The sequence below is a fragment of the Procambarus clarkii genome, chromosome 17 (assembly GCF_040958095.1).
Source record: "Procambarus clarkii isolate CNS0578487 chromosome 17, FALCON_Pclarkii_2.0, whole genome shotgun sequence".
Taxonomy (NCBI): Eukaryota; Metazoa; Arthropoda; class Malacostraca; order Decapoda; family Cambaridae; genus Procambarus; species Procambarus clarkii.
In genome coordinates, this window is record NC_091166.1 from 23,644,310 (window position 1) to 23,662,500 (window position 18,191).

The window sequence follows — 18,191 nt, forward strand, 5'->3', positions numbered from 1 at the left end:
GGTAGCTCAAGTATTTCATCTGAGCTGAGTGCTGGCTCGGGTGTAGGTCTAATAATGATCTGTTCTATCCACTCGGGAATATCTTGTCTCGCAAGCACCTCCTTATATCGGTCTAACCTGGTTTGAACGTTATGTTCATAGTTATCAAGATCAGATTCTGTCAGACGTAAGTGGTCTGAGACAGTATGACCGACCTGGAGTAAATTCCTGTCGGACTCGATTACAGTCTTTATATAATCATATTTTTGGTTAGCGTTCCTTATGGAACTTGCTAGTCTGTAGACGTCACCTGGGTCAGTTTCTACACAGTGATGACATCTGATAAGCAGTTCTCCTTGGCGAATTTGAAGAGTTCTCAAGAATCTTGCATTCCTTTCTAGAGGATTCATTCTTGCGGTAAATTGAGCCTGATAGGGCTTATGTAGCTATTTGTATAGCTATGGTGTCTGCTCCTTGATGTAGAGCAGGTATAATTATTGACAGCCTGATATTTCTTGAGGCTGGTTGTAATTCACCTCATTTAGAGGTTAGCTACCTACCTAATAATAAGCAACTAAGATTTGAGTGGTACCTTGGTCTCACTACAGGTGTTCTTCAGCTTAGCTCTTCAAAATCAGCTTCGGATGGGTAGCGGACTTACAGTAACACTCAAAGACATACATAGAAATATGCAATAAAATATAATTACACAATAAATGGTTAATCCCACCCTTGATAGGGTCAGCACAAAAATGAATAATATATATGCCACTAACTAGCTCAAGCCTAGTCGTGAGAATTTCTACTTAAGAAACTACAACTATATTTAGTCTGTGCTTGTGCCAAATTCAACACAATCACAGCCTAAATTGCTACCTACTAAAGGTTGGCAAGGATTATATTGTGGTGCAATAATGTGCAAATAATTGTGCTGTGTTTTTGGGTTTTTTGGATTTTATATAATATACAATTGTATAATTATGTGTATAAGAAATTAAATGAACACAAGAGAATTAATTGTGTTTGGCAAGTATTCTACTGCCGTAAATATTATCTAACTCCTGAATGTACTCCTAATTGTGGAATAAAATGTTATCAGAGTTAGTAATGATTAACTAGTATGAGATCAGTAATTTATATTAGTATACTGGATCCCTAAATGCTAATGATCCACTGACTTGAGTGAATCAGTAACTATAACATGGATTCAGGCAATAATGGACAGTCTGCTGACAGCCATATATTGAAACATTTGTATAGCCCAAATGGTTAACACATAATTGGTGTTAGTGATTAATATAAGGTTATGAGCTGTTGCTCCTGGTGACCTAAAGATTCTTACTTCAGTATGAAGTGTAGGCCTAAGTGTTGTGGGCAATAAACTGCGTCCCACGAGTGCTACCTTATACATAAGGTATAAGTAGCAATGAATTGGTGTGACTTAGGCTAACCTATGTGTTACGTTGTTAGTAAACACAATTAATGAAAATGGTTAGTCTTGATTCCATCACACAAGGATTAGTTATTACTAATTAGTATTTGTAATTATAATTTATGTTTATCCGGTTCGATAAGGACCATAATGTAGGACTTTTGGGGCTTGACTCTATTTATTTAAATATTAATGCAATGAAAATCAATTACGAAGGACCACCCGCTTTTATAGTAAAGAGGGAAACTAAGAAAATATGATCATTAGAAAATTCCTAGATGAACCAGTAACTGGATAAAATACTAGAGAATATGATCACTGATATAATTAATGGGCTGTATAATTAACTGAATCAAAACCTCAAACACCTACATTGGGGGGTTATTACTGGAACTCAGTACGTCCAGGAACTAGTGTGGTTCGTTCACCAGTCCAATGTGTAATAATCTAATCCTATGAACATTTATAGAATCATTATCTTTATCATCAATGAGAACATAGATCACGAACATGAGAATTAATAATTATAATAAACACATGTCAATCCAATGAAACAGAGTTCTTCATGTAAAGGAATACAGATAATAGAAATCAAGGAATACGAAAAGAGTCTTAGCTTGAAGACGATTTCCAAGAAGTTAGTTACGACTCATCCTCTGATTCTCCTGGACTCGTCATGGAACACTGGGAGTTGATTAACATGGGAAATGACAGCTCAGAGAATTCTTCACATGCGCTGTAAATCAAATTATATTCAGTAGCAACAGATTAAGCTGCTAGACATCTATGTTCAAGAAATTGAGATTAAATAATAAGAGTAAATAATGACCTGTAGTGTTTTTATTGTCGCACGGCGTCACGACAAGCTACCCAGCTATAAACCCCCCCCCCCCTAGATGATGCATCAAATAAGGATAAAGGTACTTAGCTAATATGGGCACTGTGTAAGTTAAGGCTTGCCGAAGTTCGCGTCCTAGGTTCCGGCTTCGTAATAAAGAACACGTGGTGTCCAGCCTATCCTAGATACTGACGCGCTTCACTGGCCGGTAACGTGGTATTACATAGAACCAAATTTAACAGGTTCTGGCCGAATGTCAAATTAAATCTCTTGACAATTCAACTTGTTATGTAAAGTGACACTGACTCCAGCAAAGTTAATGTCTGCAAAGGTTCTTCACACCTCACAGTGGCGACTTTCTTCTGGAGTCTTGATGGCGTCTACCCTGGTGGCTGGGGTAATGGCGTCTCTCTCTGAGCGCGTCGCCTCGTGTACTGGCGTCTCCTCTGCCCCGCTCCGCATCCCGCGTTTGCTACACAAATTATTTATTACGGATATTATCATTTCTCGCAGTTGTGATTGAAATGCTCGGATAAGGACGGGTTTATTATTCAGAGGAGTTAAATATTATTATTTGCCAGTTTTACGATGGGAAACGAGCAATGGAGATGAATTAAAGTCTCTCCAGGGCATTCACGCGTGACGTTAAATTTATAGTAAAATAGTCTAATAGGGGGTATAGGTGTTGTGTTAGTTGTCTCTTCAGAGGTTGCATGGCGTTTCACTTTCCTTCTTATGATGTCTTCGACGAAACCATTGGAGAAGCCGTTGTTGACTAGGACCTGCCTTACCCTACAGAGTTCTTCGTCGACTTGCTTCCATTCTGAGCTGTGGCTTAGAGCACGGTCGACATATGCGTTAACAACACTCCTCTTGTACCTGTCTGGGCAGTCGCTGTTGGCATTTAGGGAGCGTTAGTTAGGGTTCATAAAAGTTGTTCTAGTGCAATAAAAATTTATTGACGTGTTACACGTGAAGAGGGCTGCAAGTGGTCCAAGTTTCAGCATCGCAGCCTAAATAGAGAGGGAGAAAAAAAAAAAACTTTTTTTATCCATTTTTTTACATGTTTTAAAGTTGATATAACAAATACAAATATCAACTGATATTATTTCTATGATACTCAGCTATCACAATACTATATAATAAAGGTTGTCTAGTGGCATTATTATCCCAAACCTATTTAGTGCAATAATACAAATTTTCAAAGTTCACCCAAAAAATTATGCAACAAAATGATGTTTATAAATATATATAAAATCAATAAATGACCTTAGGGGAAATATATAACTTGGGTTTTTAGAGGCACAGACTCTACATATAATGTGCAAGTTCCATGTAAATTGAATAATAAATAAAAAAGTTATTCAACCATATAGTTGCAAATTAGTTACCTGTAAAAAATGAAGGTCAAAGTTCAGCCACCTTTGGCTGAGGTTGATGAACTACCAATTTCAATCAAAATTACCACCCTTGTAGATTGGCATTCCTTCAGTAAGGTGTGTAAGTTCCATGAAGATCGTCTGATAAAAAAAAAAAAAAAAAAATATTAAAAAAAAAATAAAAAAAAAAATAAAAAAAAAGACAGCAGCTTTATATTTACAATTATTTATGATATAGTATCAAGATATAAAACATAATACATACTAACCTAATGTAATTGGTCTGAAATATGCAACATCTTGCAACATCAAGAGGGAGAACGTCTTGAGTTGCAGGTCTAAGATCTTGAGTGGCAGGTGCCGCAGGTTGTGTGGCAGGTGCCGCAGGTGCCGCAGGTGGTGTGGCAGGTGCAGCAGGAGGTGTGGCAGGTGCCACAGAGGTGTGGCAGGTGCCACAGGAGGTGTGGGTGCCTGGGTGTGAGGCGAGGTAGTGTGTTGTGGGGGCGGGAGGCTGCCCTCTCTCTTCACTCAAGGGAACTCTTGTTTTGCCTCAGTGTGGCTTTACGCTCCTTCTTTACTTGGCTAACGCGTAGAGCTCTTGCCTTTAGAGCTTTCTTCTTGTCCGATACTATATCCATTGTGCAGTATATGCAAGAAAATACGATCTGTGCGAGCGCGTCAGGCATGCGACCGCCGGCACAGACACTGAGAGGGTGACTAAGCCAGTAATCGGATTATAGCCCCTCCCTCTCACAGAAGACAGTTGCCAGCGAGTGTGTTTATAATTTGTATATGCATAACAAGATATTCTCCACTCTATTGCGAAATACTAGACGCTTACAACGTTTGACGCATCACCCTACGGCGCACCCGAGCCGCGAGGACCAGATTTCGGGCAATTGCGGCTGGAAAATTTGCTCTAATTACGTTATTTATTATCATAACATTAAACGGTTTGCTCCACGGTGTTGCCAGAACGTTGTAGTATTTTTATAAATTTTTCGTGTTTGGCCGAATTTTTTCGGCCAAACAATGATAACGCCCCCTTAGGCACATTCCTATGTTCGTTTCCTTAGTGTAGACTGCAGTGTGGAAACCTCCGCTCTTTTCCATGACTGTTACATCTAGAAAGGGCAGCTTCCCATCCTTTTTCATCTCGTAAGTGAAACGCAGCACGGAACTCTGCTCAAATGCCTCCTTCAGCTCCTGCAGATGTCTGACATCAGGTACCTGTGTAAAAATGTCGTCAACATACCTGCAGTATATGGCCGGTTTCAAGTTCATGTCGACTAAGACTTTTTGCTCGATGGTACCCATGTAGAAGTTTGCAAACAGGACACCTAGGGGAGAACCCATGGCGACCCCATCTACTTCCTTATACATGTGCCCATCCGGGCTCAAGAAGGGTGCCTCTTTAGTACAAGCTTGGAGTAGTTTCCTTAGAATATTTTCGGGTATGTCAAGAGGAGTACAGGCTGGATCACGATACACTCTGTCGGCTATCATCCCGATTGTCTCGTCCACAGGTACGTTGGTAAACAGCGATTCTACGTCCAACGAGGCTCTTATCCCTGTGGCCCGTGTGCCCCGCAGTAAGTCAACAAATTCCTTTGGAGACTTCAGGCTGAAGGCGCAAGGAACATAAGGAGTCAGCAGGCCGTTGAGTCGCTTCGCCAGTCTGTATGTGGGTGTGGGTATCTGGCTAATGATTGGCCGAAGTGGGTTTCCAGGCTTGTGTGTCTTGACATTTCCATACGCATATCCAGGTTTATATTCCCCAATGATCTTTGGCAGGTGGAGTCCGGATTTCTTGGCGTTCACAGTTTCGATCAGTTTGTTGACCTTTGCTTTCAATTCGGCTGTAGTGTCCTTCGTTACCCTTTGGAACTTAGTTTGGTCAGAGAGTATGAGGTTCATTTTCGCCAGATATTCGTCTTTTTTAAGAATGACATATAAGACTCCGCTCCAATATAGAAGCATCAAGAAATATGGACCAATAGGCTTTCTACAATCACTTCCATTTCAATACCCATTGTTTCGTGTTCTGTCTTGTGTTGATGAAATTAATACCCTATTAATGCCACCTCTTGTTCTGTCTTGTGTTGATGAAATTAATACCCTATTAATGCCACCTCACCCCATCCACCTCACTCAAATATAGATATAAACAAAATCGGAGATGTCTAAGTTCTATTCAGTTGTGTATTTGTAAACTAAAGTCTTTGAAAATGTAATAAGTTTTACGAAACTCGTGTAATAAGTTTTACGAAGCTCGTGTCGCATCAGACTAGAAATAAAAATGAATTTTGGAGAATTGATTTTTGCATTACCTCCAACAGTGAAAAGAAATGTACGAAAGATTGAGAAATATATATATATATATATATATATATATATATATATATATATATATATATATATATATATATATATATATATACATATATATATATATATATTGCATTTGTGTTGCTCACGTGTGCCTCCCAAAGAACGAGGTGATTTGATAAAATACCATACCAAAGATTACCAACCGAGTGCCAGCAAGGGGGATAGAAAATGTCTTAGCTACCTTCCTCTTTTGTCCGGTCGTGGTGATCGAGCGGTTATGGGATCCTGTATGCCAGCAGAGTGATTTTGGCAGTATCGGTTCGAGTTACTTCTGGGGTGTAAGTTTTCAGTTGCATATAGTCCTGGGGACCATTCAGGTTTGTTCGCATTTGTGTTCCTCACGTGTGAGCCAAAGAATGAGGTGATTTGATAAAATACCACGTCCAAGATAACCAACAGAATGCCGGCACTGGGATGGAAATAGCCTTGGCTACCATCCTCTTTTGTCCAGTCGTGTTGGTCGAGCGGTTAAGAGATCCTGTACACCAGCAGAGTGCTCCTGGCAGTATGGGTTCGAGTCACTTCTCGGGTGTGAATATTCAGTTTTATATAGTCTTGGGGACCATTCAGGCTTGTTCGCATTTGTGTTCTTCACGTGTGCCCCAAAGAATGAGGTGATTTGATAAAATACCATGCCCAAGTTTACAGACCGAGTGCCAGCGGGGGGATGGAAATAGCCTTAGCTGCCATCCTCTTTTGTCCGGTCGTGTTAGTCGAGCGGTTGAGGGATCCTGTACGGCAGCAGAGTGCTCCTGGCAGTATGGTTCGAGTCACATCTTAGGTGTGAGTTTTCAGTTGCATATAGTTCTGGGGACCATTCAGGCTAGTTTGCATTTGTGTTCCTCATGTGTGCCCCCCAAAGAACGAGGGGGTTTGATTAAATACTATGCCCAAGTATACCAACCCAGTGCCGGCTGGGGGATGGAAATAGCCTTGGCTGCCATCCTCTTTTGTCTGGTCGTGGTGCTCGAGCGGTTAAGGGATCCTGTACGGCAGCAGAGTGCTCCTGGCAGAATGGGTTCGAGTCAATTCAGGGGTGTGAGTTTTCAGTGGCATATAGTCCTACCGACCATTCACGCTTGTTCACATTTGTGTTATTCACGTGTGCCCCCAAAGAATCAGGTAAGTTGATAAAATACCATGCCCAAGATTGCCAACCGAGTGCCGGTGGGGGGATGGAAATAGCCTGGGCAAACATCCTCTTTTGTCCGGTCGTGTAAGTCGAGTGTTTAACGGATCCTGTATGAAAGCAGAGTGCTCCTGGCAGTATGGGTTCGAGTCAGTTCTGGGGTGTGAGTTTCCAGTTGCATATAGTCCTGGTGACCATTCAGGCTTGTTCGCATTTGTGTTCCTCACGTGTGCCCCAAAGAATAAGGTAAGTTGATAAAATACCATGCCCAAGATTACCAACCGAGTGCCGGCGGTGAGGATGGAAATAGCCTTGGCTAGCATCCTCTTTTTTCCGGTCGTGTTGATCGAGCGGTTAAGGCATACTGTACGCTAGCAAAATGCTCCTGGCAGTATGTGTTCGAGTCACTTCTGATGTTAACATCAGAAATAAAAAAGATGGTAAGTTCCTTGGTCTATACTTAGATCTGCCCGAAACGCTATGAGTGCTAGTTGCTTTACAAGAATGTATAACTTCAAGTCACTGTACTCTCCCCCAATGTACCTTCTTGTATATAAAGAAAAAATAAATAAATAAACAAACACATAATAAATCAATACATACTAAATTTTGTCTATTATGTAGCAAAGAAGCAGGTCTACGGAAGGCTTTTCTGTTGAGTTCAAAGCCCAGATTACTCGTGGTCTCTGAAATAAGTTAAGATTATAAGTATAAAATTTATAAAACCAAATAATAAATCTGGTATTGCTCAATTTCAGATGCAGACGTACTGAATGATATATCAGACTGTCAGCATGGTATTCGATCTGGAAGGTCCAGTGTAACGAATTTACTCAGTTTCTATGATCGAGCCACAGAGATCTATAAAGAATTCTGATCAAGAAAGAGATCTAGGGGTGGTTTTAGATAGAAAACTATAACCTGAGGATCATATTAAGAACATTCTGCGAGGGGCCTATGCTACACTTTTTAACTTTAGAATTGCTTTTAAATACATAGGTCAAAAAGTTTTAAAAGTTTTTTAAACCTCTCGTGTATCATGAGTGTGGAAAAGCTTCAGATGGTGCATTCAGATGATGAATATTACCTAGTTCCTTCATCTGGGAAGAATGAACACATATTGGTGCATTCGGATGATAAAAACTAACTACTGTAGTTCAATTGATCAACAGACTGTATATCATATGCAGACTGTATGTGGATCTGCGGGCCACTCCAAACAACAGCCTGGTGGACCAAGCTCCACCAGGCCTAAAGCACAAAGTGGTCCACTGGCACCGGCAACTTCAACCATAAACGTTCTCAAAGCTGACTAAAAATGATTGAATTAGACTAGACTACAGCAATCTTAAACTTGTATCTGTTTCCACCAATCTTGTTCAGTACATGCTTCAACATATCAGCAATACTTGATATGTAATTATATCTCACTGTGTCATTACAATATGCACCTCCCAACTAGGACAGCATTTGTACCTGTTACAATAATGCATAAACTTTAAGGCAATAGAGTATAATGTATGTCTTTCAATCTCAACATTAGATTTTATAACTTTCTAATGTAATAAATAAATACCATTAAACTATTTTCTGTTTAACTGTTAGAAAAAATCAATTAGATATATAAAAAGAAATAAAAAAGATTACATGGATAGTAAAATCTGGATTCCCAACTACAATTTATATAGATGTGATAGAGAAACTAGGTCAAATGGAGGAGTAGGTCTATATATCAAACAGCACCTGACGTGCACAGAGCTACTAAACTCAATGTGGTGGTAGAGTGGTGGGGGGGGGGGGGAAACATTGCAGAAAAAAACAAAAATACAATTTGGTCAACAAAACAGCATTGTTTAAAATAGAAGACATGGGTTGACATTTTGGGGGTAAGGTAGGTTACATTGAGTTAATTAGTTAGTACTTAATTTTTATCTTAAACTGGTTGGGAGAGGTACAGTGTTGCTGTGCTGGTGAAAAAACACCTAAAGGTAAATTAAATAATGATTGTGAATCCACAAGAAGTTGACATAATAGCGCTAGAGATCTGCAATCAGGATGATAAACTTTCCTTAAAGAATTTGACAAACACTTGCTGATAGGACATGAAGTAAATGAAATGTATGTCAAGTTTTGTGAAATATATGATAAAAGCACAACAAAATTTGTACCAAAGGAGAGATGCAGAACTAGGAAAAGGGGTTTGTTCAACAGAAATTGCGAGAGGGCCTGAGACCCAAACACACACAAATGGAATCAATATATAGCAAGAGGCCAAACCCCCAAACATACAAGCGATGCAAAGATGCGAGAAACAGCAGCAGCAGTAAGGAGAGGGACTGAAGGAACATAAATAAAGTGTGAAAATAAACTCGAGTAAATTTTTTTAACTACTCTCGACAGTGAAGAAAAACAAATATTCAGACGATTTGTGTTAGAATCATTAATCTTACACTTTCGGTCATATTCAACAACACAAATACACACACACACATTCCTGTTGCTGTAGCAGGTGAAGAATTACACACACAGATCACAATACCGTGATGCATCAAATGAACAACTCCACAAGGGCCGTGACGAGGATTCGAACCTGCGTCCGGGAGCATCCCAGACACTGCCTTAATCGACTGAGCTACAACAGGGTAAAAGCGTTGAAACCGAAGTTCTACTGAACTTACTGGATCCCATAGCCTCTCCGAGGCACAAACCAGGCTTTTACACAACCCCCCCCCCCCCCCTGCACCCGAGCTATGTCAACAGGCCGTTCTCCCTCTTCGCCCTTACATCATCACACACAGATCACAATAACGTGATGCATCAAATGAACAAATCCACATGGGCCGTGATGAGGATTCAAACCTGTGTCCGGGAGCATCCCAGACACTGCCTTAATCGACTGAGCTACGACAGGGTAAAAGGGTTGAAACCAAACTTCTACTGAACTTCCTGGATCCTTTTACCCTGTTGTAGCTCAGTCGATTTAGGCAGTGTCTGGGATGCTCCCGGACGCAGGTTCAAATCCTCGTCACGGCCCTTGTGGATTTGTTCATTTGATGCATCACGTTATTGTGATCTCTGTGTGTGATGATGTAAGGGCGAAGAGAAAGAACGACCTGTTGACATAGCTAGGGTGCAGGGGGGAGGGTTGTGTACAAGCCTGGTTTGTGCCTCGGAGAGGCTATGGGATCCAGTAAGATCGTCCTTCCTTTCCTCCCTAGAATCTGGATGTAGCAGGTGCTCAATTGTCAAAAGTGAAAAAATTTGGGTTGTCTTCCGAATGCACCATATCGGTAAATTTTTTAATAATCTTTTAAAAATAGTAAATGCCACTATTTTTGCAAAATTATTACAAGATCTATTATTCTAATAAGGGTTTGATAAAATACAGTAGACTGCCTACTGGTTTTACCTGTAATAAGGTTTGATACAGATGATTATGGATATATTGAAATGTTCTTATTGTTAAGAAGCAATTTTTTAAAGAGTATTTTGTAATGAGCAGCTCTGAAAATCAGTTGATTACAGATAATTAAGGCAATGTCTGGGATGCTCCCGGACACAGGTTTGAATCCTCATCACGGCCCTTGTGGATTTGTTCATTTGATGCATCACGTTATTGTGATCTGTGTGTGTGATGATGTAAGGGCGAAGAGGGAGAACGGCCTGTTGACATAGCTCGGGTGCAGGGGGAGGGTTGTGTACAAGCCTGGTTTGTGCCTCGGAGAGGCTATGGGATCCAGTAAGATCGTCCTTCCTTTCCTCCCTAGAATCTGGATGTAGCAGGTGCTCAATTGTCAAAAGTGAAAAAATTTGGTTTGTCTTCCGAATGCACCATATCGGTAAATTTTTGAATAATCTTTTAAAAATAGTAAATGCCACTATTTTTGCAAAATTATTACAAGATCTATTATTCTAATAAGGGTTTGCTAAAATACAGTATTTATGAGTAAGATGTAATTGTGTCTGACACTGATAAAATTATAAACCATTGTAAACAATTTGTTCACTTTCAAAACTTGGGTAATTACATATGACAGTGTCAGACCACTGAGGAAGAATTGAAACAGGAATTTCCTCAAGTACTTTCATATTTCAGTAATACATCTTCAGAAGGAATCATTTAAGATGTATCATTTAAATATGAAAGTACTTACGGAAATTCCTGTTCCAATTGTTCTTTCGCAGTCTGACACTCACATTTTTCACCACATGTTAATTTCCGTGATTTACACACAAATTTATATACATACAAATACATATACACACATATATAATATATATATATATATATATATATATATATATATATATATATATATATATATATATATATATATATATATATATATATATATATATATATATATATGCATATAAATAAAAAAACAAGTAAATGTAAATAATTTTACCTTGCACCTAGATCCACCAAGCCTGTATAGCGCGCGTTTCAGTACTTCGGAAATCTAGAACTATCTAGAATCTCTAATCTGCAATGAAACAATACATATTATTGCACTTACCAAAACATGGATGAATGTAGAAAATACAGAACTATTAGCTGAATATCAAATAAATGGATTTAATCTATTTCACACAGATAGATATATTAGACCATGTATGTTAGGTAATACCTAACATACACGCCTCCACACACACTACATTTGAAATGTAGTCTCAAAAAGACTACATTTCAACAGCAATGATTACTCCATAAAAAAGTAATTAAATTATTGACCAACATGAGAGAGGGTTAGCCAACATGAGAGGGTTGTGTTGACTGCCTGAAAATATTTAAATTGTTTAATGTATTGAATGGCATTTTTCAAGTTACAACATTTTTTAAATTACTGAACTAGGTTCTAGGCTTTGCTAGGCTTAATTCAATTATTACAGATAAGCCTAACCTAGCCTAGAACCCAGTGGGTTTTCTTCCTGTTGGGGAGTGTTGTACATGCCTCGCCTCCACATACACACTAGCACAGCCAGGCCTCGCCTCCACATACACACTAGCACAGCCAGGCCTCGCCTCCACATACACCAGCACTGCCAGTTCTCGCCTCAACATTTAAACCAACCAAGCCCACAAATACGTCAACATGGACCAGCATTACACCGTCTAACATACTCTGTCAGATGTAACAACTAAATTTGTGAATTCAAGACCTAATCTATTGTATAACACAGTGTTAGTACGAGAAAAACATTACTTACATTCGAAGCCGTGTTTTAAAATGGCGGCGATCTTGTTGTACTGACGCTCCACACTGTGTGTTCGTTTGCTTATGATGAACGTGTGACAATTTACTACAACAATTATTTAATTATTCTTATTCTTTATTTTACTATTTTTAGGGTACATGAAATTTCAAACTTATTTGCACACAATAATATAATTGCATTGTCATAACCTTTATATATTATGGAAAATACGATGACATGAACGAAGTCAAAGTGAAGTTGAAGTCAAAGTCATTCGCCGAACGTATTAGTCATTTTTTTTTCTCCCAAACGATAGGGGATAAAAAATCCACAGAGAATATAAGTGTACAGTAAAGTCAATTTTATTCAGGAAAGTACATACATAGTTGATTTACAAACATAATGTTGGATTTATAGATAGAGCTTGTGCATACAATACCTAAAGCCACTATAGTAGGTATAGCATTTCAGGCAACCGGGCAGTATATATGGACCCCTTACTCAAATCTCTGAATATGTTAGATATTAAGTCCCTGCACATACTCTCATGTGTATTTTATATATATAAAACGCTGCACTGTAATGTCAATCCTGACCTTAGAAGCTTCCTAGAAGGTTGTAACAGATCCCATGAGCACCACACCAGAAACAAATACCTATTTGATATTCCAAGAGTACGACTTAGTCAAACTAGAAATGCTTTACAAATCAAGGGACCTCGAATGTGGAATGACCTTCCCAATTATGTTAAAAACTGTACCTCTCCCAACCAGTTTAAGATAAATAAAGACAAATTTATAAGTTAAGAAAAATTCCACAAATCAACAACCCTGTTACTGACCCAGTATTTACCCAAGTCTTTCCTAAATCTAAACTTATCCAATTTATACCCATTGTTTCGTGTTCTATCTTGTGTTGACAATTTTAATACCCTATTAATATCCCCTTTGTTATATCCATTCAGGAAATTGTGGTTGATCTCGAACCCATTGAAAATGTGACGACTTATACTGAATTGTGGGCGTTACAGGGCAAAAACATAGGAACAAAGGTAACTGCAGAAGGCCTATTGGCCCATACCAGCCAGCTCCTATCTATAACAGATAACATAACAAACATAACAACAGTAAAAACATTTAGTGTGTGTTTGACGCTCACTGATATGTTCCAGCATTGTTTTATATATGGTGCTATTCTATCTTACGCTTTGTTGCTCTTTTATACCTACGGACTCATAGAACATTCTATTGCGAAAACATTGACACAAAAATGAATGACGTACATACAATAATAATGTCAGGACAGTGAAATAATTATAAACTTTCAAAGCGCTGTATCGCCCATATGTCGTCCTGTCACCAATACTGGGTAACAGTTCCGCCACTTCCCACACTCTTGCGGGTGGGCCACGACCATTATTCTACGTTTATATTCACATCACCGTGTTGGGAATTTCATTGCGAGTACATTGATACCAAAATTAACGCTGTAGGACAAGTGTGGAAGTGATAACAATCCCAAGAGTAAAAACATTTTGTTGCTCTTGGGCACTCACGGCGAGTCATCTACGTAGGTATTTATTTGGTGCTGGTATCCATATAACTGTTTGTGACCGTTTTTACTAATGTTCTTCTAGAGAATGTTATTGCGAACACGTTGGTACCAAAATGAAATACATAGCTCGAGAACTAAGGTCAGGAGAGTAAAAAGAGTATACACATTTTTGTTTTGACGCTTAAGGTTATTGTGAGTACTCGTCGCCTGCCTAGAAACTGGAATTCTGGTTGATCTCGAACCCATTGATAATGTGACGACTTATACTGAATTTTGTAACTATATCATCAAGATTGTAACCAGCTTAGCTAAATGTAGTGTGGGGTTCAGTCCTTAAGCCCATATATGTGCCTCTGTAATCATTTAGGTTACAGGGCAAAAACATAAAAACAAAGGTAACTGCAGAAGGCCTATTGGCCCATACCAGGCAGCTCCTATCTATAACAGATAAACATTAAGTACTACCTAATTAACTCAATGTAACCTACCTAACCACCAAAATGTCAATCCATATCTTTTATTTTAAACAATGCTGTTTTGTTGACCAAATTGTATTTTTACTCTTTTTCTGCCATGTTTCTTCCCTCCCCCCCCGGTTTTTTCCCTTTTTTCTTATTTTTTCTCAACATAATTCATACTTTAATTATGCGGATCAGGACATCACCTGATCAAACACATCAAACATCGTTTGACCACCATCAAACACACGTTAGCTGCTTTCCAAATATCTGGCAGTTCCCCTGTTGCCAGTGATTTGTTATACACTATGGAGAGTGGTAGGCACAGTTCTCTTGCTCCTTCCTTTAGAACCCAAGGGGAGATTCCATCTGGGCCTATAGCCTTCGTCACATCCAACTCTAGTAAACACTTCCTTACTTCCCCACTGGTAATCTCAAACTCTTCCAGTGGTTCCTGGTTAGCTATTCCCTCACCTCTGGAATTTCTCCTTGCTCTAAGGTGAAGACCTCCTGGAATTTCTTATTCAATTCCTCACACACTTCCTTATCATTTGTATTGAATCCTTCCGCCCCTATCCTTAATTTCATAACCTGTTCATTTACTGTTGTTTTTCTCCTAATGTGGCTATGCAACAATTTAGGCTGAGTCTTTGCCTTGCTTGCGATGTTATTTTCGTATTGTCTTTCTGCCTCTCTTCTCATCCTGACATATTCATTCCTGGCATTCTGGTACCTTTCTCTGCTCTCCAGAGTCCTGTTATTCCTATAGTTTCTCCATGCCCTTTTACTTTGCTGCTTAGCTAGCCTACATCTCTGATTAAACCATGGGTTTCTCATTTTCATTTCTCTGTTTTCCTTTTGGACTGGGACAAACTTGTTTGCTGCGTCCTTGCACTTCTGCGTGATGTAATCCATCATATCTTGGGCCGTCTTTTCCCTGAGCTCTGTTTCCCATGGTATATCTATTAGGAATTTTCTTATCCCCTCATAGTTTCCCCTTTCGGTATGCTAACCTTTTGGTTTCAGTATCCCTCCTCGAGTTCAATAACCCTTCTTCAATCAAGTACTCTAACACCAGTACACTGTGGCCGCTCATTCCTACTGGGTCCTCAAAACCGATTTCTCTTATGTCGGAGTCGTTCAGAGTGAAGATTAGGTCGAGTCTCGCTGGTTCGTCATTGCCTCTCATCCTTGTGGGTTCTCCGACATGCTGGGTTAAAAAGTTGCTTGTCACCACCTCCAATAGTTTGGCTCTCCACGTTTCCTCGCCTCCATGCAGTTCTTTGTTCTCCCAGTCAATCTTTCCGCGATTGAAGTCGCCCATGATGAGCAGGTGGGATCTATTTCTACAGGCAGCAGAGGCTGCCCTCTCAATTATAGTGTTAACTGCCATGTTGTTGTTTTCATACTCTTGACTGGGACTTCTGTCATTTGGTGGAGGGTTGTATATTACTGCTACTACTATTCTTGGTCCTCCCATTGTTATGGTGCCTGCTATGTAGTCTCTGAACTCCTCACAGCCCGGGATGGCCATCTCCTTAAAACTCCATTCCTTTCTCATGAGTAGGGCCACTCCGCCTCCTCCCCTACCTTCCTTCTCTTTCCTTATTACTGTATACTCATGGGGCAACACGGCATTTGTTATGATTCCAGAGAGTTTTGTTTCAGTGAGTCCGATTACTTCTGGGTTAACTTCTTGTGCTCTTTCCCTTAGTTCACTTGTCTTGCTTGTGATCCCATCTATGTTCGAGTACATCACCCTAAAACTGACTCTTCTGCTTCTTCTCTGGGGGGGACCTTTGGGATCTGGGGTGAGTGGGAGCTGGAGGGACCTGGCACGGCGAGATTGGTGGAGGAGGCAGGGCTTAGGGTGATGGGGGAGAGGGAGAGGGTACAGGGGGTGGGTAAGAGGCGGAGGGTACAGGGGGTGGGTAAGAGGGGGAGGGTAGGGGGGGGGGAGAGAGAGAGGGTTAGGGGGGAGAGTGAGAGGGGGAGGGTTGGTGGGGGTGAGAGAGGGAGGGTTGGTGTGTGTGTGTGTGTGTGTGTGTGTGTGTGTGTGTGTGTTTGTGGTGTGAAGGGGTGGTACAGAGGGGAATTAGCCGATAGGGGGAGGGAGGGAAGGATGGAGGGGGGAAGAGGAATGATGTGAGGAAGAGGGAGGAAGGGAGTGAGGGAGGAAGAGAGAGAGGAGAGCGTGGTAGAGTGAGGGAGAGAGAGAAAGTGTGTGTTCAGTCAATAAGTGTGTGTTGGGTGGTGTATGTTGAGAGGGAGGGAGAGGGGGGGTTGATGGTGTGATCTTATGGCACTTAGGTGTGATAAAGCAATACCCACATGATCAGTATATTTTCAGATTCTTTACGTTTTCTAGCTTATGACCAAGACTAATTGATATACTAAAGTCACTGTACACCATTAATTGACACAAGAGGCACTTACCTGCCTCCTCAACTCATAGAGCACACTAGGTGAGAATGCAGCATTGTAGCCACTGTAGTTGTTGTTGACCACACCGCTGCCAGCCACAAAGTTTCCTCCCTCGTAGCATGGATGTCGTACTCCTATTGTAATTGTCCTATTAGCACAATCCGACACTGCCACTAAATTGCTATTGCCTATGCCTTGTGTTGCACTTCTTAATATCATTACACACTGACCTCACACGTGTGTGTGTGTGTGTGTGTGTGTGTGTGTGTGTGTGTGTGTGTGTGTGTGTGTGTGTGTGTGTGTGTGTGTGTGTGTGTGTGTGTGTGTGTACTCACCTAATTGTGCTTGCGGGGGTTGAGCTTTGGCTCTTTGGTCCCGCCTCTCAACCGTCAATCAACTGGTGTACAGATTCCTGAGCCTACTGGGCTCTATCATATCTATATTTGACACTGTGTATGGAGTCAGCCTCCACCACATCACTTCTTAGTGCATTCCATTTACTAACTACTCTGACACTGAAAAAGTTCTTTCTAATGTCTCTGTGGCTCATTTGGGTACTCAGCTTCCACCTGTGTCCCCTTGTTCGCGTCCCTCCAGTGTTGAATAGTTCTTCCTTGTTTACCCGGTCGATTCCCCTGAGGATTTTATAGGTTGTGATCATGTCCCCCCTTACTCTTCTGTCTTCCAGTGTCGTAAGGTGCATTTCCCGCAGCCTTTCCTCATAACACATGCCTCTGTGTGTGTGTGTGTGTGTGTGTACTCACCTAGTTGTACTCACCTAGTTGTGTCTGCAGGATCGAGCATTGACTCTTGGATCCCGCCTTTCGAGCATCGGTTGTTTACAGCAATGGCTCCTGTCCCATTTCCCTATCATACCTGGTTTTAAAATTATGAATAGTATTTGCTTCCACAACCTGTTCCTGAAGTGCATTCCATTTTCCCACTACTCTCACGCTAAAAGAAAACTTCTTAACATCTCTGTGACTCATCTGAGTTTCAAGCTTCCATCCATGTCCCCTCGTTCTGTTACTATTCCGTGTGAACATTTCGTCTATGTCCACTCTGTCAATACCTCTGAGTATCTTATACGTTCCTATCATGTCCCCCTTCTCCCTTCTTCTTTCTAGTGTCGTAAGGCACAGTTCCCACAGGCGCTCCTCATACCCCATCCCTCGTAGCTCTGGGACGAGTCTCGTTGCAAACCTCTGAATCTTTTCCAGTTTCATTATATGCTTCTTCAGATGGGGACTCCATGATGAGGCGGCATACTCTAAGACTGGCCTCACGCAGGCAGTGTAAAGCGCCCTAAATGCCTCCTTACTTAGGTTTCTGAATGATGTTCTAACTTTTGCTAGTGTAGAGTACGCTGCTGTCGTTATCCTATTTATATGTGCCTCAGGAGATAGAT

At 40.5% G+C, this 18,191-nt stretch overlaps 1 long non-coding RNA gene across 1 annotated transcript; it reads right to left on the reverse strand.

The window, feature by feature from the left end:
* Window positions 1-3,171: 3,171 nt before the first annotated feature.
* Window positions 3,172-4,335, reverse strand: LOC138365752 (uncharacterized). Its single transcript, XR_011228979.1, has 3 exons — window positions 3,898-4,335; window positions 3,641-3,769; window positions 3,172-3,262 (listed from the first exon to the last, which is right to left on the reverse strand). It is a non-coding gene; the product is annotated as an uncharacterized lncRNA (long non-coding RNA).
* Between the last annotated feature and the right edge of the window lie 13,856 nt (window positions 4,336-18,191).